General features: G+C 50.8%; 1 long non-coding RNA gene across 1 annotated transcript; it reads right to left on the bottom strand.

Annotated features, from left to right (window-relative positions):
• Window positions 1-929: 929 nt before the first annotated feature.
• Window positions 930-10,965, bottom strand: LOC143669693 (uncharacterized). The gene is made up of 3 exons (XR_013168990.1): window positions 10,706-10,965; window positions 1,123-1,187; window positions 930-1,033 (listed from the first exon to the last, which is right to left on the bottom strand). It is a non-coding gene; the product is annotated as an uncharacterized LOC143669693 (long non-coding RNA).
• Between the last annotated feature and the right edge of the window lie 2,276 nt (window positions 10,966-13,241).

Raw genomic sequence — 13,241 nt, 5'->3', positions numbered from 1 at the left:
ACCATATTTCATTTTTCCACTCTTCAGTTGATGGGTTTTTTGATGGTTGGTTTTGATGATGATTGCTTCCATTTTGGGGTATTATTAGTAATCCTGCTCTGAGCATTTGTATACAAGTTTTCTGTAGACATGGGGGTTGAATCATGCACACTCACACACACACACCCTGCCCAAAGTTCTAATCCTCAGTCCTATGATATGATTCTATTTGTAAATTAATACTGGAAGATGTTATCAGTTAAGGTGAGGTCAAACCAAATGAGGATGAGCCTTAATCTAAAAGGGAAAAGTCCTTATGAGCAATGGAAATCGGACACAGAGGTAGAAGCCAGAGAAGGAGACAACTATGACCACGTGAAGGAGGCAGTGAGCACCTAGAAGCCAAGGAATTCCAAGGCCGGCAGCACGCCAGCACCGGAACTCCTCGGACTCCACGAGAAAGCACAGCCTGTCAACACCTTGACCTTGGACTTGCTGCCTCCAAAACTGTAGCCAATAAATTCTTTTAATTAAGTCAACCAGTGTGAGATGTTTGTCCTAGCAGTCTCAGCAAACTAAAACGATGTGTTTTCATTTCTCTTGGATATATACCTAGCAGTGAAATTGCTGGATTATTTCTGATATTTCAGGGAACCATTTTACTCTGAAACCCTCTGAGGTCCTTTTGACCCACCTCTTATTTAATTGTTTTTTTTTTTGGCATGGGCAGGCTCTGGGAATCGAACCTGGGTCTCAGGCATGCAGGCGAGAATTCTGCCACTGCAGCACCATTGCACTGCCCTGCTTATTTAATTTTTCTCAGCCTTTTATTAAACCGGTACTTACAGGTGCTTAGGAGGTTATTAATGAACTGCTGTAACAAATAACCCCCAACATCTCAATGGTATAACATATTTACCATTTATTTCTCACTCATGTAAAATATCACAGTCCAATAAGAGTGTTCTGGTTGGCAGGTGGCTTTCACCAGATGGCGATTTCAGGGTGCCAGGCTCTAAATCTTGAGCATCTGGTGGCTGAATTAATCCCTCTGCTTCAAGACAGGGATAAAAGAAAAAAGAAAGTGGAGAGGGCACGCCATTTCTTACAAATCTTGGTCCAGAAGTGGCATGTTTTACTTACACGCATGCTCCACTGGTGCAGTCACATAGCTCCATTCCAACATGGGCATTGGGAGTCCCAGGAAGCTGGTGGAATAGATAGGTCAAGTTCAACCTGCTCCAAATAACAGCTAGAGAAGGGACAGGAGGGTGACTGAGACGGTGATTCCAGGGTGTAAGTGACCTGGGAGAGCCTTCTGCACCACATAGGGCAGCCCTGGTTGCAGAGGCTGAGGACCTGAGAAGCCGAGAACTGGAATCCGTCTGGCTGGTGCAAACCGCCTAAGGCGGAAGCCGGTAGCCCTCAGGGGTGCACAGCTGGGGAGCCCAGGACCAGGAAGTAAGCCAGGCCGGGGTGGTTGACTGTGCAGCCGGAGACCCACGACTCACCCCACACCCCACGCACCCTAACCCCGTCACCCGCCACCCCTCTCTGCTCTCCAAGCGCTCTGGCCCCGCCCACCCCTCACACGCGTTCCCGCCCCACACCCCCACCCCAGGCGCGCACATGCCTGCCCCAGCCCAACCCGCCTCTCCTGCACAGGCACACTCCCACCCCGCCCCTCCCGAGCTCTACCTCCCTGTCCCTGCCCCCCGCAGGCAGTTGGCAGCACCTAGAGGCTGCGGGCACTTACCTCCGCACCCAGGTTACACCCGCCCGGCCCACACAGTGGCACAGCCCCAGCCCTCACCCCCTGAGCTCTGTGCAGGTACATCAGTTTATGGCACTCCCAGATCTGCATATAGGTATAGCCCCTAGTCACACCCTCCAGCTCTGGGCAAGCGCTGACCTGCACAGCCAGGCCACAACCAGCCCCAGCATTTCACGCAGACACGCGCCCGCCTGCCGCCCTAGCTCTGCGCATGCGCACAAAGGGCCTCTACCCGGCATCTCAGCTGTCAACCTTTTGCATTCCAGTCCCGCTGATTTTACCATCTGCCAAGCTCTCAGATCTATCTTCTTTCTTATACCCTCCATAGCGATCGTTCAGGTTCTTATCGCTGTCGGAACTTCTCCAACCTCAGCCCTGTCTCATGAAAACTTTTCTAAAATGCAAATATGGGCTTTAAAAATTACAATACCATCTCTGGTGCAGTGAAATTATGTTCTCATATGTTGCTGCTGGGGTCATATTTTTACAACCTTTTAAATAGACAATTTGACCATATTTATTGGTAGGCTATAAAAAGATAGTCCTTGACCCAGTGCTTCCACTTGCAAGAGTTGTTTTCCTAAAGAAATAATCAGAGATACATAAAAGATTTATGTATAAGGATTTTCTCTGAACATTCATTCATTCATTTATTCAACAAATACTGAATGCCTAGGACATGTCAGGGGCAAAGGGACTGTCCAATTAGAGAGGACTGACAAAATAAATTTGGTTATGGTTGCATGATAGAATACTATGTAATCATTAAATATGTTTTTAGAAGAATACTTAATGACATGGAGGGAATGACAGGGGGAAAAGGTTTCAAAATAGTATATAAAGTATAATCCTAATTGGGAAAGGAGAAATACACACACACACATGCACATATCAAAATGTTAACAGTGCCTATCTCTAGGAGGTGAGATAATGAGTGATTTTTGTTTTTCTGTTTATGTTTCTTTATTTCCCCTATTTTTAACTACGAGCAAAGATTGTTTTTAATTTTAGAAAAACAACTTTTAAAAGCACTCAACAAATATGGCCAGGCCTCTGCTCCACATAAACCCTACAATAGCTCTTCCTCACCTGCAGAATAAAAATGTAAAATGCTGCAATATCAGCTCCCTCTGATGTCTCCAACCATCACTTCCCCATCTCCCCTCATGAGGCAGCCACAGCCACCTGCCATTTCAGAGCCCACATGCTCTGTCCTACTTGAGGGACCTTACTGGCAGTAGTCCCTAGGCCTGCACTGCCCCTCTCTGTCTTCATTCATTCAACAAGTTTTCAGTGTATGCCATTCCTGGGCAGGCTCTGTGGCCAACACGAGGGACAAGGACTCCGTCCTCAGGGAGTTCTATTCTATGGGAGGAAAAGAGACAAGGAGCCCGTGCACAAGCAGATCAGTGCATATGGGCTTCCCATTGCAGCTACAGCAAATTACCGCAGACCCGGAGGATGAAACCAACGCGAAGGCTTTCTCTCACCATTCTAGAGGTAAGAAGTCCCAAATGAGACTTACAGCTAAGATTCAGGTGTCGGCAAGGCTAGTCCCTTCTGGATGCTCTGGGAGAATCTTGGTTCCTTGCTTTTTGTCAGCGGTCAGTGGCTGCTCGTGGCCCCTTCTTCCGTCTTCAAAGCCACCTGGGTACTATCTGCTCTTCTCTCTGACCTCCTGCCTCCCTGTCCTAAGGACCCTTGTCTTGGGCCTGCCCAGATAACTCCGTCTCAAGATCCTCAGTCTATTCACACCTGCAAAGTCCCCTTTGCCATATGAGGCAATAATTCCCAGGTCCTGAGGCTTAGGATGTAGACATCATTGGGGGGTGGGGGGGCATCACTCAGTCTGCCACCCACGGTGTGTTGCATGTGTTGAGTGCTGGGCAGAGAGAGAAGATGGACCAAAAGTGCAGGGGCTGAGGGAAACTGTGTTTGCTCTTTATCCGGGGAATTCAAGGAAGACATCACCCATAAGATAAGCTTGAAGCACAGACCTTACCAATCTTCCTGAAAGATTTCCTTATTTTCCATGAACTAGTTCAGGTTTCCCTCCTCTGAAAACCCTTTCTCCATCCACTGCCTCCCCGTGTTGAGTAGTGTGCCCCTGAGTGCCACCGTTATAATGCCTGGCATCCTATGTGAGAGTTCATTCTTTACATATGGGTTTCCCCTCATGGTTCATGAGTTTCCCAAGGGCAGAGACAATGAATGGTGACCCCTGGCACCCAGCACAATGTCCAAGCAGAAGAATAAATGAGAGAGAACCAGACTTGGAATCCAATGTGAATCCAAATGGCAGCTCTCCCACTCTGCAGTGACGTGACAACAGGTGACTAACAGATCTCTCCACAGCTCTTTTCTCATCTGGGAGACGGGAGGGTAATGATAAGAATCATGTTCCTTATTTTCTAGTATTGATTTGGGAAGTCCAATGGGGTTAAGATATGTAAAAACATTGACTGCTTGCCTTATAGTAGCAGCTCTGTTAAATTATATAAAGTTGTGTTGTAATATTGGGAGTTGTCTTAGTTTCCTGGGGTCCCTACAAACTCAGGGGGGGGCACCTTAAAACAACAGAAATGTATTGGGTCAGTTCTGGAGGCTAGAAGTAAGACATCAAAGTATCAGGGAAGTGCTCCCTGGGAAACTCATCAAGGAGAAGCTTGCCTCTCCCTAGCTTCCCACGTTGTGCCAGCTGGCCTCAGCATCCCTGAGTGTGCAGCGGCAGCCCTCGGGCCCCCCTTCTGTCGCCACAACAGCCTTCTTTCCTCGTGTCTCTCCTCTTCGTACCAGGGCACCCCCTTAAAGGATTAGGGACACCCCCCCAACTCAGTGTAACCTCATCTTAACCTAAATACATCTGCAAAGACCCTCTTTTCAAATGAGGTCATATTCACAGGTACTGGGGGGTAGGAGTTCACCATGTCTTTTCGGGGGACACAATTCACCCCATCACAGAGGTTAAGAGCAGTTCATAGAAAAGTAAGTTTTGTCATTTCGCCCCTGGTCCAGTAAAATTGAGCTTAGCGCCTGAGCCAGGCGCAGCTCCATGCAGCCCTGACGTGCCCTGGCTGCCGCTCCCAGCCCTCCAGCCACCCCCAATGTTTCACTCATGTCTGCGTCTCTCATGGGGCCTAGAACATCTCTCTTTAGCCCCACAAATCCGTACTGTGCCCCTGCTGGGTGCCAGGAGCTGCGCCGGGTGCCAGGGGGATGCAGCTGACAAGGCAGATCCATGTCTTGGCCTCACACACACGACAAACTAAACCGAGTAGAAGTGACCAGACTGCAGGCCGACGAGACCTCCAGGGCAGAGAGGGGCCTGTGCTTGGGCCTGACGTGGATGTGATTTGCTTCTGAAAACCCCGAAGCCAGAACTACCATATTTCAGGCTTTGTTTAATTTTGAGAGAAGATGGTAGTTTCTGAAATAATTCCTTATTTTTCTCGCAAGCTTCTGTTGACAGCAATACTACCTTGCATCTGTAAAATGCGCTAACGCACGGTAAGGCATTTTATGACATCCGTGCAACTCTGCAAAAGAGCATGCTTACAACTGGAGGTAACACGGAGACAAAACAGAGGGCTCTCAGGAAATTCCCATTTTCTCTTCACTTGGTCTGTTAACCATCATGCCTGGTGTTACCTGCCTCTGAGACTACGGCGGCTGCTCCTCCTGAGAGAAGAGTTTCTGGGTTTGTCTCTTTCTCCTTCCCTTTTCCTCTGTCTCTTGTCTCTTTCACTCCCTCTCTGCTCCAAGATGGATGTTGACAGAATACCAAAGTTCTCTGCCCTTCTAATAAGGCAAGGAGCTTCTCTCCCCTGGAAAGTGACCCTGAGAGAACCTTCCACATTCTCTCTGTGCAGACGCCGCCTCTGGGTGCCCCCTGTACGGTCAGCCTGCTTGCCCACCCTGCGGAAGGCGCTGGCTGGGCTGCAATGTGTGCAGCTGCCTTCACAGGGGGTGGCAGGGGGCTGTACCTCCCCCACACACACAGAGCAGCCCTGGTCAAGGGGCATTAGTCATGAATGGAGGCAGGTGCCCGGGACACACCCCACAGAGCCAAGCACAGCGACTTCTCTGCTTGTTCTGGGCTGAATTGTGCCCCCCACCCACCCACCCACAAAAGACATGATGAAATTCTAACCCCCAGTACCTCAAAGAGTGACCTTATTGGAAATATGTGGTTGCAAATGGAATTAGTTAAATTAAGATGAGGCCATACTCCTCTCTGTCTAAGCCAACTGTGCAGGTGAACTCACTGTCCTCCCCCTACATGGGACATGACTCCCGGGGTATAAATCTCCCTGGCAACGTGGGACAGGACTCCCAGGGAGCAGAGTGGGACCTGACTCCCAGGATGAGCTGGGACCCGGCATGAGGGGGATGAGAAAGCCTTCTTGACCAAAAGGGGGAGGAGAGGAATGAGAGGAAAGACAGACTCATGGTTGAGAGATTTCAAACAGAGTCAAGAGGTTATCCTGGAGGTTATTCTTACACATTATATAGACATCCCTTTTTAGTTTATGGTGTATTGGAGTGGCTGGAGAGAAGTACCTGAAACAGTTGAGCTGTGTTCCAGTAGCCTTGCTTCTTGAAGATGATTGTATAACCATATAGCATTTACAATGTGACCGTGGGATTGTGAGAAAAAAAAAAAAAAGATGAGGCCATCCTAGAGTAGGGCAGGATCCTAATCTCATAGGACAGGCGTCCTTATGAGAAGGGAGACACAGCAGACCAGGGATGAGCCAGCCATGCCAGGGCAGATGCCTAAGGAGACTTCTGCAAACCGCCAGAAGCTAGGAGGAGGCAAGGAAGGGTTGTCCCCTACGAGGTCAGGAGGCAGCACAGCTCTGGCAACAGCTTGACTTTAGACGTCTGGCCTCTGGAACTCGAGAGGATAACTCCTGTTGTCTTCGCTCTGCCCGGTCTGTGGGTCTTTTGAGGGCAGCTGCAGAGAATTAAGGAACAGGTCCTGCTGCTCGGGAAGCGCAGGCAACCCTGGGCCACACGCCCTCCGCTCCTGAGCTCGGGTTCTCATGCCACTTGCCATCCTCTGGCCTCCCGCTTTCTGCGTCTCCTTTCCCCGGCATCAGCATATTTCCTCTGAGCTGCAGCTTGAATTTCCTTTCCCGCCTGTGTGTCCCGGCCAGCAGGGGCTCAAGACACCGGGAACGGCCTTGGGGTCTGTGAGGACCGATCTGGGCCTATTTCGAAATTTAAATTTGGTTTTAAGCCATAAAAGGGCTATAAAAACCTTACACTAAATAAGGAAAACTATCCTATTCGGGGGACCTAATCCCTGCCCCGTTCTGCTTGGCTTCGCCCCCTCATTATACTTATATAATACAGTATGGTTTCTATTGAGTGTTTCCTTCCTGTTTTTACACTTATTCTTGCTTCACTGACTTTATTACCAGCAGAATTTTGCAGCATTTTTTTTTCTACAGCCATAAATACTATTCAGTTCAACAAACGCATACAAATGGTTTCCATTAGAATTTTAATCTACTCTCAAAATGAAAGAAAAGCTTAATATAAATCTTTTTAAATTACCAGAACATAAATTCAGACAGGGACAGCTCCACGTAGCCTGCGCACAAGGGGTCACGTCCTGCTGTCCCCGCTCATAAATTAATTGAGGTCTCTCGCCCGCCGTAAACGAACGGTGCATCCCGGGAAAGATCACATCTGTCAGGATTGCAGATTGGTTTCCCTCAGACTTTGTAAAAGTCACAGCTTACAATACCTTCATTATGCCGATGAGAATGGCTGTCTCCCCAACTGGAAAGAAATAGGTGTTTTTGTTCTGTTGGACCAAGATTTACAGAAAGCAATTTTCTTCCATGCAGGAGATATGACAAACGTCCTGGAAAAAAAATGTCATTTCGCCACTTCTTTCATTTCATCACCTTTTTTACTGCTCGATGTAGATGCTTTCCCCTGAGCGAACAGGGCCACACTGACATTTAATGGCTAAGGGAGGTGGTCGTGGGTGAGGGGAAGCACTTTTTGAACGGTTGGTTCCTCTCCTGCTTCTCCCACATCCGAGAAGCTGTCTGGAAATGTCCCCCCAGCGTCCACCAGCGCGGGGGAGTGAAAATCAAAGCCCCTCCACCCCTTGGACCCCACTGGAACCTGACTCTTGAAGGTCTTTGGCAAACAGCTGATATTGCCTCAGTTTCCCCATTTCTGCGCTGAGACCAGGAGGCCCGGCCTGCCCGCTCTGTCCTTGGCAGCTGGCTCTCCCAGAAGGACGAGTGAAGGGCAGAGTTTGGGTTAGAATTTTTTTTCCCATTTCCTCATGCCGTGACCTACTGCTGTCCTAGCAGAGCTTCTGCATATTAAATTGCCTTTTAGCAACTGGGAAGGGGGTGGCCGTGATCTGTGGAGAAGAGGCCCCTCATGTAAATGTATGATAGCTGACACTACCCCACTGAGAAAGGGCAAGTTTAACTAGAGACCAGAGGTCAGCAAACCCTAGGAGACATCAGTCTTTACAGCCACTTCTCTCTCCTTGAGTCAAGAGCCACTGTTCTGGGCTCCTTGCCCTCTGCAGCCCCATCCGGGCCTGTCACAGCCTCTTCTCTGGGCCCCGCTTGGTGAGAAGGCCAGCGGCCCATCGCTGAGGGGCCCAACAGGGAGCAGGTGGGAGCCCTTTGGGTTCTCTGAGCTTCTCTGAGGTTTGGGCACCAGAGAGAATGCAAGCAGCGAAGGGAAAATCAAAACTTCCTCCTGCCTCGGAGAGCCTGGGCGCTGGGCAGCAATCTGGGCCGCAGGTGCAGCCCCTGCCTGGGCAGCCACACGCTGAACTGGGCAGGTGAGGCAGGACCTGGAGAAGGCGGGCCGGGCTTCACCTCTATGGGCTGGTGAGCTCTTTGCAACTCTTAGGACACGTGATGGCCGTCCACACAAAGTGGCGTAATCACCTCTTCGCTTTCCTGAGTGGTGCTGGCTGTTCAAGTGCTTATTTCTTGATTCTTAGCCCATTTGCTTTCCATTAGCAGTAATCCCAAGTCGGCAGAACTCCAATTACCAAGTGATAATAGAAATGCTGCTCTGTGGCGAGGTCTCTGGAGCACGGGGGCCAGAGTGGCCTTGCTTCCATGCGTTGCCACATGGAGAGCCAGGCAATCTGGCTGGGCGCTGCTTAGAAGACTGGGGGGTTGGGGCCGGGGGAGCCATCCCAGGCCTGTCTGCATGGATGGTCCTAGGGAGCCAGAAGGACTCAGAAGGGTGCTCCCGAGACAGTCCAAGGTGCCCGGCAGAGAAGTGGATTTGGGAGGAGCTGAGGCTTCAGGAAGCTGTTTTCCATGAGCTTACAATTCTTGAGTCTGGGGCCAGGTGTAGGGGCTAAAGTCAAGTTCAGCAGTCCAGCACTGCGCCCCACAGACTCCCCCTCTCGGTGGGCCCTGGCCGCCCCTCACCCGGGGCAGGGGTGGCTCTTTTGTTGAGGAGACCTGTCGTTGGATCTGCTGGCATCAATCCATCCACCCCTGGTGCCCCACGGGGCTCCCCCGTGAAAGGGTTACCCACGGCCCTTGTCCCTTAAGAATCCTGCCCTCAGCCCCGGGCTGTCCCCTCGGTGTCTTTCTCCTGAAGTCCCTCCCCCTTGAAGCGGGCTCCATTTCTACCTGTCCCAGGCCTTTTCAGGAATGTCTGTCGTTTTCCTGTTTCTCCCTCAACCCTGAGCCTGTGGGTTGTTTCTCTCACCTTCAAGCCCTTTTGCTCACTTCACAAGCACTAGCCTTTTCCGCTTTCAAAGTTTTCTTCAAATCCCTCGGCTCCAAGATCCCCTTACTAAGGTACTGAAATAATAGTATCAGCTGGCCTAACTCTTCCCGACTTCACACTCAGAAAGAAACAGATCCAGAGCAGACAAGAGAACACCATTTGGGACTGCGTTTCTGTTTGGAGTGATGGAAAAGTTTTGGCGAAGGCGGGTGGTGAGGGCGGCATGGCATCGGGAATACAGATAACAGGACTGAATTGTGTACTGGCATGTGGTTAAAAGGTAAATTTTAGGTTTCATATATGCTACCAGAATAAAATTTTTTAAAAACCCTTAGAACTGAACATGAGCAGTGAACCCTAATATAAACTATGAACTATCTATAGTTATATTATAATTAATGGTATAATTATAATGTTTCATTGATTTAACAAAGGTGCCATACTAACGCAAAGTGTTAATAATAGTGGGGTAAATGTCTTTTCTGTAGACCTACAATTGCTTTAATTTTAAACATGGAAAGGGGGAGAGAAGACAATAGAATTTATAAGTGACCCTAATAGCTTTTTCGGTGATTTGTTTGCTCCCTTGTTAAGATATTTGTACACCTGTCCACTTCTGAAAACCCATCATCCATTACTATTGCCATCCTGCAAAAATGTGAAGGATTTTGCCGTCCTAAAATGTGTTCTAACAATAAAAAGTAGCAAAAAAAGGCAAAGCGCTTGCTCTCTTTCTCTCCCACCTCTTTGCACTTTTCTGAGTAACTTCTCACTCAAATTGTTAATTGTGGCACCAGCCTCATTATAAATCCCACCTTGGACTTATTCACGTGAGGCAGTTTACTGATAGTCTCTGATTGCTTTGCCTCACCTGTCCTCACTTAAATCCAAAGGGAGAGAGAAGCTGTTCAGTGTTCACAGCAGGTCCTGAGCTGGCAGGAGAGGCCACACACCCGGAGACGGAAGCAGCAAGGACTCCTGTCTCATTGTGCAAAATTTGTTTGCCCAAAAACAGAGGTGGCAGAATATATTCTTTGGACACATCATTCCAAAAGATGTAATAATGCAAACAAATGTCCATAAGTAAAAAATGATTGCATTTAAATTATTAGATGGTCAGATTTTTCTCTATATAAGTTTTCAGCTCAGACAAACTGTCTTGACAGTGGAAGCATAGGGAGCACCTCCCGGAGTTCTCCCTGAGGCCCTTACCTGGTTTTCCTCACCTGAGCAGACAGACGTGGCAGGTCTCTATCCACTCTTTCAGGCCTGGTCCTTCAGAGGGACATGAGGAGCTCTGGACCCCTGACAAGTTCTGGTGACAGGTAATTCAGGCCCTGGAGGACGGGTGAGCCTGCCTGTTCGGGCAGTTGCCCTGGAGGACAGGTGAGCCTGCCTGTTCGGGCAGTTGCCCTGGAGGACAGGTGAGCCTGCCTGTTCGGGCAGTTCCCCTGGAGGACAGGTGAGCCTGCCTGCTCGGGGAGTTGCCCTGGAGGACAGGTGAGCCTGCCTGTTCGGGCAGTTCCCCTGGAGGACAGGTGAGCCTGCCTGCTCGGGCAATTGCCCTGGAGGACAGGTGAGCCTGCCTGCTCGGGGAGTTCCCCTGGAGGACAGGTGAGCCTGCCTGTTCGGGCAGTTGCCCTGGAGGACAGGTGAGCCTGCCTGCTTGGACAGTTCCCCTGTCCAGGTCCTGGATTGGCCTGGTGGCTGGGCCTGTCACCTGCTGGCAGACCTCTCCCCCCTGCCCACCTGGCCCTCTCCCTCCTGGGTCCTCACCAGCCCCTCTGCTGCCTGGGCATGCTTGCTCTGGCTTGTGCCCTGGATGGCTCACCAGTTTGTTGACAGCCAGTGACTCTCCCATCCCCTCCTGTCCTCATCTTCCGCCGTTGGCTGGGCCCCAAGCCGTGCGTGGCTGGGACCCCCGAGTCTCTATTTGGCTGTGACCAGCCCTCTCAGGAGCCGCAGCTAAACCTGCCCCCCCAGGGCCTGCCCCACCCCAGGAGAAGGTCCAGTTCCAGTGTCCAGAACGGCCTGATCTGTCTCCTCTGCAATTAGTCTGACCACGGTCACCCCCACCCTACAATAAGGGGGCCTGGGAAGACCCCTCTGTGACTCAACTGCAGGAGCAGCGTCCACTAGATGCCGTGGGCTGTTGGCCCCAGGCCCCCTGCCACACAGCTGCCAGACGCCGCTGAGGGTGCATTCACAGGTGCCTTCTTTGGGAGGCATGTTCCCAGTGACAAGGAGAGCCCGTTTACCCCACCCCTCTGTTTGCAACGTCACCCCCAGCCCTGAGAAATTCTGTGTTAGGGAGAGCATTTCTGACCAAGACCTCTGAAGGTCAAGCTTATGTGTTCGTTCATTCGGTCATTCAGTCCCTATTTATTAAGAACCAATCCTGGGCAGGTCCCGTTCTTGGCACAAAGGAATCAACAGAGAGCAAGACTGACTTGGCCCAGCAGCAAATGAAAAGAGTGACTAGACACAGTGGGGACGGGTAGGGAGATATGGGGCGATAGAATAGCAGCGGGGGCGGGGGGGTAAGGGCCAGGGAGCGGGAGCCAGGGGGGTGTCTCTGAGGAGTAAGCCTGGAGCCGGGAGTGGGAGATGTGAAAGTGCAAACCACAGGAAGAGCTGGGGAGGATGCTTCCACCCAGGAAGGGGAAATGGCCAGGGCAGTGCACGCATCCAGGAACGAGCCTGGTGTTCAGGAAACAAAATGGAAGCAGCAAGGGCAGCACATCAGGAGCGGGAGGAAGGAGGACAGGCTGGATATCCGGCCGTGGGGTAGAGGGTGCAAGGCTGAAGTGCCTGTGTTAGCTCCAAGACCCAGCTTTCTGACCCGCCACTTTGGCCACCATTAACTGTGCTGAAAGGGCACCAGCCTCCCAGTGGTGGGAAGCCTGAGTTCTACTACTTCTGCCTGTAAAGTTGTGCCAGCCCAGCTAAGTCCCTTCCCTGGAAGCTCCTTAGCTACAAAGCAAGGGTGCGAGATGAGGCAATTCTTCAGCAGCAGCTGTGGGAAGCTGCTCACCCATTAATGCAGACACACAGAGAGCCCTGGAACCTCACAGGCCAAGGTGCCATGCTCACATTTAGAGAGCCCAGCAGCTTCACCCGCATAGCTTGTTGATGCTCCTGGTAGAGTGGAAACCTGCCTGCCGCAGCCAGGGGACACTGACAACTCACTTGGCTAGTGAGCTATGTCACAGTCATGTCCAAGAGAGGACAGGCAGGAGGAGAAAGAGGTAACAGGCAGCAAGCCCACTCCTAGACAATGAGCCTCTTAAGAGTCCTGACTGAGCAGGAGTCTAAATTGAAACATCATCCCAGTTCAGTGGAGTGATTGCACTAAAGCAAGTTGGCAAAACATCAGACAGCAGGTGATATGGCTGCCTGCGCCGAGAGGCTCCAGCTGGTTTCCTAATTGGGCCAAAGCACCTCAAGTGTTCTGAAGCACCGAGTTCACATCCTCCACCACTGGTGCCTAAAACAACTAATCCTTTAACTGATCAAATTGCATTTCCAAGTTCTTGTTTTTCCTTCCCGGGAGGAGCTGCTGTAACACACTCCAGAGCCCTGGGCTGGCTTTTAGACACCTAGGGCTGCAAACGAAGGGATCCTGATACTCCCGGCCAGACCTCTGCACGGGCTGCTCGGCCCTAGCACCCATGTGAATTCTGCTGACTGTTCTTTTCGCTCCTTCCCACTCACAGCCTGGTGCCCATGAAAGCACCTGGCGTTATTG

This window comes from Tamandua tetradactyla, chromosome 26, assembly GCF_023851605.1.
Source record: "Tamandua tetradactyla isolate mTamTet1 chromosome 26, mTamTet1.pri, whole genome shotgun sequence".
In the NCBI taxonomy this organism is placed as follows: Eukaryota; Metazoa; Chordata; class Mammalia; order Pilosa; family Myrmecophagidae; genus Tamandua; species Tamandua tetradactyla.
Note: the sequence above shows the minus strand (reverse complement) of the source record. Positions and strands in the feature narration are given on the sequence as shown.